Source organism: Lactuca serriola, chromosome 6 (assembly GCF_051521515.1).
Source record: "Lactuca serriola cultivar US96UC23 chromosome 6, Lser_US96UC23_V15, whole genome shotgun sequence".
Lineage (NCBI taxonomy): Eukaryota > Viridiplantae > Streptophyta > Magnoliopsida > Asterales > Asteraceae > Lactuca > Lactuca serriola.
In genome coordinates this window covers 166,916,534-166,930,895 of record NC_136413.1, presented here as the reverse complement: position 1 = coordinate 166,930,895, position 14,362 = coordinate 166,916,534, and the positions used below count along the sequence as shown (strand labels likewise).

At 33.7% G+C, this 14,362-nt stretch overlaps 1 long non-coding RNA gene across 29 annotated transcripts; it reads left to right on the top strand.

Annotated features, from left to right (window-relative positions):
* The first annotated feature begins 7,146 nt into the window (after window positions 1-7,146).
* Window positions 7,147-14,106, top strand: LOC145057322 (uncharacterized). Of its 29 annotated transcripts, none has more exons than XR_013686039.1 (5): window positions 7,148-8,910; window positions 10,386-10,487; window positions 11,080-11,140; window positions 11,221-11,315; window positions 11,499-11,709. It is a non-coding gene; the product is annotated as an uncharacterized LOC145057322 (long non-coding RNA). The 29 variants fall into 29 exon arrangements; XR_013686038.1 differs by having other exon boundaries at window positions 11,417-11,709; XR_013686037.1 differs by having other exon boundaries at window positions 11,217-11,315.
* Window positions 14,107-14,362: the final 256 nt, after the last annotated feature.

The following is a 14,362-nucleotide window of genomic DNA, read 5'->3' as shown; positions in this document are numbered from 1 at the left end:
CTCCCTAAAATTGGTCGAAAAGGTCATCTATTCGAGGAAGAGGATATCGGTTTTTGACGGTCAACTTGTTTAACTCGTGGTAGTCTATACACATCTGAAAGGATCTATCTTTCTTCTTCACAACAATACCGAGGCTCCCCCGGGTGAGGAACTCGGTCTGATGAATCCTTTGTTGAGTAGATCATTAAATTGATTGGATAACTCGTGCATTTCTGCTGGCGCTAATCGATATGGGGGCTTGACTACGAGGGTAGCTCCAAGAATTAGGTCGATGTGAAACTCGACTTGACGCTCGGGAGGAATTCTTGGAAGTTCTTAGGGAAAAGATACCAGGAAAGTTACAGACTTCGGGGATGCTTTCGAGGTCTTTAACTTCCTGTTCCTCATTGATTACATGAGCTAAGAATGTGTGACACTCCTTTCTCAGAAGCTTTTGAGCTTTGATGCAAGAAATGATGTGAAGATTGGAACTAAGTTTATCGTCGTAGGTTTATGAGAGTCTGACCAGAGGGGAGATTAAGACGGATGGCTTTTTCGTAACAAAGGATATCTGCATGATTGGAACTCAACCAATCTATGCCAATGATAACATCAAAGCTCTCTATGGAAGCTGGCATTAGGTCGATGGGAAAGGAATGATCGTTCAGTACAAGGGTACAACCTATGAATCTATCATTGACGTATTCTTTCTCACTGTTAGCCATCTCGATGGTAAATGGTTCGGTTACTAGACGAGGACTATGTTTAAGAAGACGCTTGAATGAATGATGAATAAAACTTCTTTGGCACTAGATTCGAAAATAATGTGAGTATAAGAATTGCCTAGAGGGAACGTACCCGCGATGATGGTGGGATCGGCGACTGCCTCCTCCTGCTTTATAGCCAGAGCTATCCCAGCGTTGCTAGTTGTTTCTGTCTTGGGGCAGTTTCGCATGAAATGTCCGGTTTCACCGCACCCATAACAGACCTGATCGGTACACGATCCAGAAGCTTGATTGTTTGATTGAATTGGTGTTCTACAGCTTCGCGCAAGGTGACCTTTCTTGCCACAGTTGTAGCAAAACACCTCACGGCATGGGTTGGAAGTGAGATGATGGTAACTGCACGTATTGCACCAAGGGAGATTACCAACATACCTAGTGCTAGGTGCTTGAGCGATAGGAGCAGCGACAGGAGTAGTAGCAGCTTAAACTACCACTGTTTTGTGCTTCTTGGAGGATCCTTGTGAACTCTGACCCTTTCACTTTCTCCAGAAAGTCTTCTTACTCTTACTACACTCATCTCGGTGTCCCTGAGCATCTTCATGATTTTGGGGATGGGTGTTACTTCCTGGTCCACTGGACCGGCTAGGGTTCAACAGCGTCATTGCAGCCGTTACTGCAGCAGTAATAGCTGTCTGAAATAAGACAGGGTCGAACGGAGGAGAATATGGTGGCAGAGAGTTATTGTTCCTAGAGTTGGGTCCTTTCTTTGGAGGCATGATGATCTAAAATAATTAGGAAAAAGAGGATGGTAAGTCCTCTGAATTGAATCAAGAGATATGAAACAGGGGATATCTCATTATGACAGAGATAGGGTTTCATAAGCGATAAGCAGGAAAGGGTTATCAAAGCAGATAAACTATCGCTAAAGAAGGAATGAGTAGCAATACTCGGAATGAATTTCTACAACGTACTCGGCTTTGGCTAAAATACTCCCATAGTATTTTATGTTTTGTCGTGACGACGGCTCGTTGTTTGGGTGTTGGGTAAGTTTTAGGCCTGCTGCACACCACAGTCATTCCCAAGCACATGTTGGCCGTGTCTCAAATGAATATAGTTGGTCAGGCTATATTGACCCTAGACACGACTACATAACTGCCTAGGTTTAACTACAGCGTACAACACCTATTTACTTATGTTTTGTTCTACTTGTGATTACGGATTCCGGCGGTTAGGTATACTTGTATACTTTTGAAAATACTTATATTTTAAAGTATACTTTTAGTTCATAGCACTTTGGCCCCTTAGTGTTTCTAGTCTTATACCATGTAAGGTTTGGTATACTAGTTCACTATAAACATGGGCTCTGATACCAATCTGTCACACCCCGAAACCGAAGGCGGAAATGTTCCGGGACGGAGGACGTCATGAAGTATCGCAACCAATGTACATAGTAAGCATAGTAAACACAAAACATTACATTACATAGAATTATTACATTTGTTTGAAAGTAAAGTAATATAAGTTTTATAGATAGATTAGTCTAAACAAAAGTAAGACGCGACTTCCATGTGCTCCGTCTTCTACAAAAGAACGTGGGATACCTGTCTAAGGAGAACCTGAGAATACAAGCAGTTTAAAAATCAGCATAAAGCTGGTGAGTTCATAAGCTGTGTGTTTATATAAAAAGATCATGTTTTCCTTTGGTTTTCTGAAAAGTTGTGATCCAAGAAAATCCAATATTTTCTTATAAAGATAGTTTAGTTAAAACTTCTGAATTCCGTTCGGTACAACCGTAGATAGTTTAATACGTAAAACTATAGATTGAAAACCACTAGGAATACCATCCAGTACAACAATAGATATAAAAACTATAGATCAGAGATAGATATAAAATCCGTGAATAAACTATATTTTAATACGTATTGTGAGTCATATAACCATGCTAATGTGACCCGAGACCTCCTTGACATTCTTCAGGCATCGGATGATATCCAGAATATGTCATCCCAGGTGTGCCCGCCTAACTGTAACTACCAGTTAAGGTGTAGGATTGTCAGTCCTGAATATATCTATTCACAAATTCTACGTTCTCCCTCCAGGAGACTCCGGTTATACTTCCGGGGAGGATTTACTGATAACCGGAAGGGTATATTGAAGACTAATCTCACAAACTAGCATTAAATTATTCACGGTGTACTCGGTCGTTATCGAATATCATAATCATTTTGAAACTTAATAAAGTATAAACAATTGAATACAAAGAAACTATCTGGCATAATACTCTACTTTAAATAGAGATAAACTGAATCAAACATAGTTTATCTATTAACATTGTATGAAATCCGAATTCATAAAATGAGAACTGAAGATCCCAAATTATTCCCATAATAATTTGATTGGTTTGATTGTTTCCTTTACTGTAATTGAAATCCATGTAGTTATATTCAATAAAACATCCCTTATGCTCCGCATAATACATAAGGGGTAAAGATATCTAAAAGTTAGCCAGATATTTATAGAATTACATCAGTTTTAAGTTTCGAAAACATTTATAATTTGCTTGTATCCCCCCCCCCTAAAAACATTGAAAAACACGGAAAAAGGCGTAGGGGTATGAACTCACCAGACGAGAGATGTGCCGGTTGGATGCTAGTTGTCAGTTTGGGGCTTGAGACATGCGAGGTTCCTATGTAATATGAAGAGATACATAATTTGTATCTAATTAGACCTTGATCTATTAATTAAATAAGAATAAATACTTCTAGACGCGAAAACACTTCAATTCAAGTGTTTGGAGTGACTCGGGTGGCATTTAAGGGGGTGTATGGCTTAGGCATGGAGTTTACTCTTCAAGATTAAACTCTTAGAGGAGTTTTCAGCCCTAAAGACCATATCCCCATGAGTTTATGGCCGTAAACTCATGGGTGGTGCTCTTGAGTGCTAAATGGACTTAAAACATTTGCGGGATGATTGTAGGTTTGGTTCTAGGGCATTGGAAAGGGGTTTGAACAATCATATGGACCATTTGATGAGTTTACGGCAGTAAACTAAGAGTTTACGGCTGTAAACTCTCACCTACTCAATCCTTATGTGCTTTGATGGTCCTAGGTTAATCACATGTGATTCTAACTCATTTTACAAACCTTGGATAGAATTTAGGGCATCATTTGACTATATTTTAGGAGTTTACGGCCCAAGAACCTATCCTTGGGGGGTTTACGGCCGTGAACTCCTAAGGGAGTGGTTTTTATCAAGTTTAAGGCCTCTAACTCATTTGTGGTTGCTTCTAGACATTAATTCAAGGTTTAGGAGGTGTTTAAGGGGAAACTTAACACCTTGAAAGGTGTTTGCTGCCCATGAATGGGTGTTTACGGTCCAAGTATTATCTTGGGCCGTAAACTCATATTTAACCCCTAAATGTTGAGTTTTTGGTGTTCCTAGTCCATTCCAATAAGTCCTTAAGTCTTTTCCAGGCTCCATAAGTGATTTGGGAGGGATTTGGGGCTCAAAAACCCCTTTTATGTATGTTTGCGGCCCAAGACTGTTCTAGGGCCGTAAACACATGATGTTGGTCCTAATCCATGATTTGAACAAGAATTTGAAGGCTAAGGATGCTAATCTATGAGTTAGGATAGTTACCTTATCGATTTGGAGCTTGAAATGAGGTGATTTTGGATCAAAAGCTTGGAATTGAAGAGAGAGAGAGAGAGAGAGAGAGAGAGAGAGAGAGAGAGAGAGAGAGAGAGAAAGAGAGAGAGAGAGTAGAGAAAGGTTGAAAAGCTTCAAAATGAAGTGATTTCAACTTTATATATGGTTTAAGTTTGGGACACGGTGGAATTCTACCCGATACTGACCTTAAACGAGGCTTTTGGTCGCACCTGATTAAGTTGTTGTAACCCGACGTGGTTGAAACTATAAATTTTCTAAATAATAATTTGGAAAGTTTTCATGTGTTTCTAACGCGTTTGGATACTTACTAGGTCATTCTAAAAAGTCTTAAATTCAAATGACCTAATTCAAAATGTTAACGGGAAAATTGAAGGACAAACGGGTTTTACTCACGGGAAAAGGGTTTACAGCGACAGAACATTTTACGGGTTGTCACAGTCATATCGATATGAACTTCCATATCTTGGACAATTTTACGAAAAAGTGAACTCACCAACGTACTATGGGATTTAGGGGGGGCGGTGTCTTTAGTAGTAAAACTGCTATGGTCAGAATCTAGAAGCTTGTTATGAAGAGAAGCCAAGGCACCATCATAATCAGATTCCATACCATATATGTCGTTATCTCATAAGATGTGGTCTTGCAATACCCAAGTTTGGGCCCTTGAGGCAACAAAAGCATATGAAATAGCCTTTACTGCTGAGTATAGAACCAAACCACCAAACCTGATGGGTAAGGAAGCAATGCGCTATTGTATGTCACCAAACAAAGGGCCACCACAAACCACAATGTCCTCAATGGCCTTGCGCAACCCATTGTCAAAGAATATTGTCGCCTCCTCCATGTGAATGGTTTGACACGTCCTCAGCCCAAAGAAAAGCTTAGCAATACCCATACAAGACCGAAGCAGAAGGAGCTCGCTCTGAGGGTCAGACAATTGAGGAAGAAGGCGCATCAAATTCACAACGTTTTCAGCTCTCTTTATGGTTAAGCTGCTAATGAAACTAGCATCTCTACTAACAGCTCCCTCAAGAAGTTTCACCCCCAAATGTGGCCTACGATGTCAGTCGGGAATAGCCCCTCACGTAGCCTCCTACCGTCGCACGAGGGCCAAAAGAGCTTGGTATGAACACGGCAAATTCATGTGTATTTCAAGATAGTGTTTCTCTCTCTCTCTCTCTCTCTCTCTCTATATATATATATATATATATATATATATATATATATATATATATATATATATATATATATATATATATATATATATATGGTTAGGTTCATGTGAGACGACCTTATTTTGTGAAACCGTAAGACGCATTTTTTTAATTTTTTTATTTATTTTATTTTATTTTTATTTTTTTAGTTAAATCATGTTCCGAAAATAATATTTAAAAAAAGAATTTTTGGTTTTTCCCATTTATTTTGCATTTTAAAATTATTTTTCAAAATATGTACAATGTAATATTCTATTAGAATATTTCACGTATTTTAAACAAAAAAAAAACAGGATTTTTTTTGTTTTTTTTAGTTAATTCAAGTTCCGAAAATAATATTTAAAAAAAGAATTTTTAGATTTTTTCATTTATTTTCCATTTTAAAATTATTTTTTAGAATATATACAGTGTAATATTCTATTAGAATATTTCACATATTTTTCAAAAAAAAAAAAACGAGATTTTTTTTTATTTTATTTATTTTTTTAAATTTTTTTCTTTTTTTTAGTTAATTCAAGTTCCGAAAATAATATTTAAAAAAAGAATTTTTGGATTTTTCCATTTATTTTTCATTTTAAATTTATTTTTAGATTTGGTCTCACAGTCTTACGAAATTAAAATGGTCTTAAATGAATTTGAATTTATATATATATATATATATATATATATATATATATATATATATATATATATATATATATATATATTCAAATGAACATGAAAAGTTCATAAACATTCATACATGCTCATTAAAAAAATGTATATTCATACATGTTCATTACGAACATGATCCATTTCATGATTTTTAAAGATAATGTGCATCTGAATATATATTAAATACTAATGTATGAACATATATTCATCCCTGAACACTAATCTGTTAAGAAATGCTAAAATGTAGGAATGTTATTAAAAAATTATTGTTTTCTCGTTGATAAAATAGTCGTTTTACGATGATACATCTATTATATTTAATCACATCTAAAGTTTTATCAAGTAGTTTTATGGTGAGATTAATTTCTTGATTCTTTGTTGAACCTTAATTAATATATATATATATATATATATATATATATATATATATATATATATATATATATATATTAGGAAGTTAAAAATTGATAGAAACCATAAAAAGAAATCTTGGCCCTAATATTGAAAATAAATAAATGGCTAAGATTTATTTGTATTTATTTGTATTTATTTGTATGTAACATCTATTGTGTCAATGTGTAACAAATTTGTGGCCTTATGATTAAAAAAAGTCGATGGTTACGAATAAAATGGTCGTATTCTTATATATATATATATATATATATATATATATATATATTAAAGATGACCATCATTATGAATAGTGAACATACTGATCTTTTGGCAAAAATTACCCATAAGTTTCATAATTTTAATTGTTCAGATTTTTGACACTAAAATTTGTGGTATTCACAAGTTGACCCTTAAATTATTAACAGTTATGTAAAGATAAGGATGGGCCCCACGTCTCCCTACCGGTTCTGCCTTATCTTCCCCCACCCGCTTTCTCATCCACTCATATTCGGATTTCACTATAAACTCATCAGCTTGAAATATCTGTTGATAGTTGCTTTTGTTTTTCTTCCCCAAGCTACAGACGAGACGATGCAGATGACCATCGACCGGGCTCCGATTTAGGTTCTCACGACGGGACTAGACCGGATACGTTCCGTTGAGCTCTTCAAAACCTCGAATTTCTTTGATGCTTCCACAGCCAGTATATGAATTCGATTCTTCCACCATCGGTGTTTGAAATCGACGCATCCTAAAGGTTGAAGTGGTCACGATGCAGATGGATATCAACCGGTTGTAGTGGTCACGAAGCCTTGGCCAAGTTAACTCATCCTAAAGGTTGCAGGGAGTAATGGTCATAGCCTCGAAGCAATAGATGTATCAGGAACGGTTAAAGAAGGATAAGAAGCCACATAGAGACTTCAGGGGAGGACACAATGAATTAGAGACAGAAACAGGTTTTTTTTTTGCATTTTACTTGAATTCTTATGCCATAAAAATCATTTTTTGGGCTTTGTTCTGTCAATTTCTACCGTCTTCGGATTCGTTGCTGTGCACGCCTTTCTCACTCCACATCTAGAGGTGATATCTCTCTACATCTGCTCTGTACTTCCAACCACATTCTTTTTTCTTCTATTTTTCATTGAATCCTTTATCATCAGCAAACATACATTTCTTTGCGGACCCACCCAAAGAGAAGAGGTATTGGAGATGGAGGCCAGCGAAAGGAACAAAAGTTACTGATTCAATCCATTCTCTTTTTTTTCTTTAGGTATGTCAAATTCTTTCTTCTTCACTTTTCCATCATCCCATTTGATCCATCTTTCTCCGGTGACATCTTCGGCCCTCACATAGGCGACTACCAATCGCCGACATCCCAACTATACTCCTGATTTGTGCCACCAACATCAACCCAACAGTAACCACCAACTGGAGCTTCTAACCCACTAGTTACTACCATCGTCGTCCTAGTAATGGTTTTGATATTCTTTCTTATCTTCTCCATTTATAAATTGGATTTGTTAGTTGAAATTGATTTCTTCTATAAAATCGATTTTTGATTCTGATTTTCAGAAAGACAGTTTTCTATACGTTCAGTTTCGCAGTTGTGAGATATAGGTTTATATGAAGGATTATTGAAGATATCAATGATTAATGATTAGGAATCATAGTTAGGGGTCAAATTTTGTTGTTCTTCCTTACATTTTTGTTGAATATTGTAATTTTTTTTCTCAAATTTGACTAAGAATTTTGTTTTACAAGGTTGCTCAAGGTTTTTGTAAAGAAGACGAATCCTGCCACTTGATTCGTATCTCATACCTATTCTTATTCATGTGTTTTTCTTTGTTCCAATGGATTTCGCCATTCTATTGCTTTGAAGTGTGAGTTAGTATATTTTAGTGAACACTAACTTTTCTATTATTCTAATTTTCATTTATTTGCTGCAGGAATCATCTTCCAAACTGTTATGAAATATGCTATGTATACTTTGGAAATAGAGTAAACTATAAATTTATTATTTCTTTTCTGTGGGTTTATAAACATTTGATGCTCACCGATAAGAAATTTCCTTTCATTGATTAGGTATACAAGGAGAATAGTTGGTGATGAAGACATATCTTCTCATTTTTTACCTTTTTTTTGTTCTCTTATTCATCTTTCGGAAATATGGTGTGGATTTTTTCATTTTTATCATAACAAAAAAACAACTTCTTATTTCTCTGTTTGTGCTTTTGTAGATGAGAAATGTGAGCCACAAAGTGTTGTTCTGCAGACAGGTACTCATCCAAATATCACAACCATCAGGAACATTGACCATTTATGTACACAGTTAATTATTCACTCTTTTGAATAGGTTGTTTCCATGAGTTGAACATGTGACCTCATATATGTATACAAATGTATACAAACACATAGCCTGATAAATATGTTATTTTTAATCTCTGTGACCATATGCCTAATTTTATACAGTTAGAAGGTATCTGTTTCACATAATGTTTTAGAAGAAACTGGAATATGTCAAAAAGAATTGCGAATTGAAGTAACTGGATATGTCTAGCATTTGCTTGGCAGGAAATTTAATTGTTGGTAAAGTTTTTGTGATTTTTTATATTTATTCCTGGTTTTTGAAGTTTTTGTGTAAATAATAATTTTTTTAATATTTTTCCTGCATTTTTAAAGTTTTTGGGTAAAGAAATAATATTTCATTTTACTTGCTTGTGATAAAAATGAAATCAGGGAATTTATATAAAACAATCCAAAAAAATTAAACTTTTAATTACAATGCTATAATAGAAAGGATTGGATAAGTAAATTCTTTGGCATTTGCGAAATTAGGGAATTTTTTTTTGTAGGAGTTGAATAACAAAAAATGCCATTTTACCATTTGTTTGAAATTACCAATGTTGTAAAAATCCCGATTAGGTCCCGATTAATCTCCCATTAATCCATAGGCGCTACTCGACCGATTAGAGAGCGCCTAACGATTAATCCATGCATACAAAAGGAATGAAACAGTAGAACCCGATGAAATTTTAACACTTAGAAGAAGATATATCTCAATAGAAACTATTTGAGGTGTGATTAGTGTTGTATTTATCATATTAACCTATTTTGTTATGATATTAGTGGTATCTATGAACTTTTATATGATATTAGTCCAATTTAATTTTTTAAAATCTAATAAATTAGCAATTAATGGTCCCCGATTAATCGCCCGATTAATCTCCGCCTAACCGATTAATCCCTTAACCCTAGTCCATCGACTAGCTAACGTCGAGCGATTATTACAACCTAGAAAATTACAGTGAAAAACAAATGACAATTGCTAAAAATAGGCCGTAATTGAACATTTATGGATAGATCATGTTGTTAAGAAAGTGTAGTTGAACTAAATGAACTGCGTGAGCAAGCAGTTAATGACCATTTTACCCTTTTGTCTGGAATTAAACTGAAATACAACTGACAATAAAATTAACCCTTAGTTCTTGTTTTTTTTTATCATCTAAATGTATGCCTTATTTCATATTTTTTTGCAGATAAAATTGCGGTCAAAGTCAACTAATTATATTGTTAAACTAATTGCTTTTTCACTTTCCCACTTAAGGAAACATGGTCAAGACCTCCAAGAAATCTTTGCTAACTACATATATAAACTTTTTGTGAGCCGTTTGAAGACATGTAGGGTTACGTGGTGCGAAATACAAAATGGATGTCACGACTTTTTAAATTTTATGTTATAAATTGTTGGTAGGAACAATTCAGAGACGAAAAATTTAAGGCAAAAGAAGAAGATGAAGATTCAGCTCAAGAAATGGCCAGAGTTATACAAAGAATAACCGAGTTACATGATAAGGTATTAATATATATAAAAAATTGAAAAACAAATGAAAACTTTTGTTGATGTTCGTCATCTTCCAAATGCTTAAAGGTAGATTTGTATGATTGTTATTGTTGGTTTGGGTTATCGAGATTGCTTTTATTGGTAAGAATTAGAATTTTATTTAATTAAATCTTTTTTTATGAAAATTGGTCGAATTCAAAGAATTATACAACTTTTATTGTATTAATATAAGTTATTGTAAGCTTTATTGGTTTAGATTTGACAATTTATGATTGGAGTGTCGTACTGTGACATGGCTTCCTTCCTTTCAATTCAACTTTTGACTATTTTGCCCTTGTTGTGCTTTGGTGGAGTTTCACATCTTTGTTGTTGCTACATATATTTTGTAAGTATACCATGGGTTAGATGATGTTGGTATGTGGTACGGAAATCAAACCCTTGGCTTTTTCATTTCAAGATTTTCCAATAATCTTTGTTCTCAACCCTTTACTTTTTTGTTTCAAGATTTTAATATTTACTACTTTTAAACAAATACACTACACATTTGCATCGACATTATTTCAAATATTATAAAAAACTCATTTTTTATAATTTGAACTGATAGGGCTTCAAGTCCAGCTGTGAACCCCAAAGTTCATGCAAACAAGTATGTCCTTATTCGATCTGTAAGCCCTCAATGTGTTTCTATGTACAATTTTTAGCTTCCTATAAATATGATGATATCTTGAAATATAGTGATAGCAAGATTGCAGGTTAAAACCTGAGTAATGAGAAATAGGGTGATTAGATAAACCTGCAAAGGAGGCGAAACACTCACCAAAAGAGACTCCAACTTCCTAGGTGACTTTACTGATTATATGTCATTTGATTCTTAAAGTTGTGAATTTGGATAAGAGTAGTGTGTATTTACGTTCTTTATATGTTCATGTTTTTTTTTTCAGGTTTCATTTATCTTCGTGGGTTAAAGGAAAATAATAAAAAGCATTAGTGTCTTTATGTTGTGTTTTCTTTCATTGATTTCAGGGCATTGCTACTTAGGAGGTGCAAAGGTTTCAAAGGCTAATCAAGGAATCATGGAAGGGTGTGTTGATTTTGCTTTTGAAAGATAATGTTAGTAAGTATTCATTATAGATTATATGTGTTGACATTTTACAAATTTGATTTTTTGAGAATGCATTGCTCCTTTTGTGTATATAGCTACATTGAAATGAAAAACCTCATTCATCACACCAAATTATTCAGGCCTTTTAACCACTCTTTTGCCTGCAAACTTTTGTCAAAATGTACATAAAAAGGCCGGTAAGTCCGTAGCTATTTTTTTTTTTGCTTTTTGGAGCCCATCAAGTTTTCTTTACGATTGTAGATAACTAAGAAGTCTTGACTGTATTTATTAGTTTTTCAAAGTCCTGATATGTTTTTTTTTCCTTTTTTTTTCTCGGGGTATATCGAATCTAACAAAGTCGACGATTTAACATATTAGCCTAGTGTAACACACACTGATCAACAAATTAATTTTTTTTTGTTTTTTTTGTTTGTTGTGGTGACTTTGTTTTTATCAGATACGTGTGTTGTCATTTTATCAAATGTATTTTGAGCTAGCCAATGTTATATTTAGACAACACTTAATGAGGAAAAACCCATGAAGTATTTGATCCGTGGAATCAGGAGTTCGATCCCATCAACCAAAGGATAATCACATGAAGCATATATTTTGAAAAGTAGCTTATCCGACAACAAAAAAATTATTCATGACAAAAGAATATTACTACCCCATAACAATACTCAAACTATCAACAAATAGTTTATCAAATAACATTTACAAAGAACAAACAACGAAAAAAATTGTCGCATCCGACCCCCGCAACGCGGGGGCTCCCCACCTAGTTGTAAATAAAATGGAACAAAATTAATTAGTTTAATAAAAAACTGCTAGAAGGGCAAAATACACATTTTGTCAATTTAAAAAAAAAAAAAGGAAAGTTCATCATTTTAGGTATAAATGTGGTTTTGTTTTCTCTCTCGATCTAAATCTTTCATATGAATCCATTGATTTAAATAAATAAAACAATCTAAGGATCAAGAATGAACCTACTAAATTCTTTAAAGACTATACAAAGAATCATTCTCATTACAGTTTATAGTAATTCTTTAAAACTGACATTCTTAAAATAATTATACAAAAAACAAAAATATCATTAATAGAGTTAAATCAAACACAAAAAACAACATACTAAATTGTAAATTCTTTATTAACACAATATTTTTTAATGAAAGATGTATATAAAAGACAAAGATAACCTATTAAATGCTAATACCATTCAAAAAAGAATATTTTATTCTTGAAAGAATAAAGTGGTATCATTTTCCATAAATGTGAGCCTTTTGTTTTAGTTAGTTAATTAATTAGGGGATTTATTTTAGATAATAATTGATAACCAAGTTACTATTATGCCTATATCAAATGATTAGCTAGAATTGAGTTACACCTTTACACAATATATGATCATGATGATCCTAACTCTCTCTCTCTCTTTCTCTCTCTCTCTCTCTCTGTATATATATATATATATATATATATATATATATATATATATATATACACACACACACACACACACACATAGACCAAGCAGGCAAATTTTCGCACGTTGTGTAGAAAGTAATGACATATATAAAATATTAGAATTATATATCATTTAAAATACGGTCGGAGCATTTAGTTCATAGCTCGGAGCATTTAGCTCAATACGACAGAATTAGCATATCTTAGGAGGATGGGATCTAGGTGTAAGTTTGGTGTCTAACTTTCTTTCTCTGAATTCAGAGTAAGTCAAATTTAGCAAAAGATTTACTTTTTTTGTGCAGTGGGATTTGGGCATAAATCACATTTAGTAGAAGTGGCTTGTTTTTTGGTGTTAATGTTCGTAAATATATGTTCATATATTTTACTTACATGATATGTGTTTGGTGTTGTATTTGGGGTTCAGATTCATTTCTAGGAGTGGTGTACTTCATAATTTAGGCACTACACTTTGACATATTTTGAACAAATCTTACAAAATTGGTGTCAATGATTTAGATATGACATAATATCCTATGATGTTTGCTTACTATTTTTATTTTGGATTGGTCCGTTGTATAATTGTGATCAAACTTGTTCTTGATCAAGTTTGTGGCTTGAATTTTTGTATTTCATTAGTTTTATAGTCTGACTTGTTATGTACAGTTAAAATACATCATCACTATTGAATCATGAAAAGTGAACCTCTAGAAATCATAAGCAATCAAGTTCCAATGTCAGGTTAATCCAATATGTGATGAAGTTCCGAGATTAAAGTTGAAGTTCTGAGATTAAAGATGAAGTATGAGATCAAGCAGCTCTGAGATCCGAAGTCTGTTCATGCATTTAATGCATTTTGTCTTATCTTTGATGTATCAGTTGATAGGACTTATTTACGTGTATCTTTTGGATATCAGTGTGTCAAACAACGATTATTATCTAGTCCTAAGATTGTTTTCCGGTTGGTATTGTGTTCGTCCTCCACTATATAAGGAGTGAATGTTTCACCATTTAAGATGAGTGAACAATTCATGTTTTACTCCAAGAATATCAAATATTCTCTTTACATCACTTTCACTTTTCCTTCAAGTCATAGTTCTTTCAGTATATTCTTCTTGTTCTTTATATATTTTTTCATTGATTATACTCTAAGTTTTCTTCATTTATTACTTGAATACTTTGTTGAATATTTACTTACAAGTCCTAACTGGTTTACCAGATTCGATTGAAACCTTACATTAAGAGCAGACGTTGATCTTAAAGATTAACATAAGGTTTGAGTCTTCTAACCTTGTCCTTGCGCATTGATCCTAGTATTCACAATTAC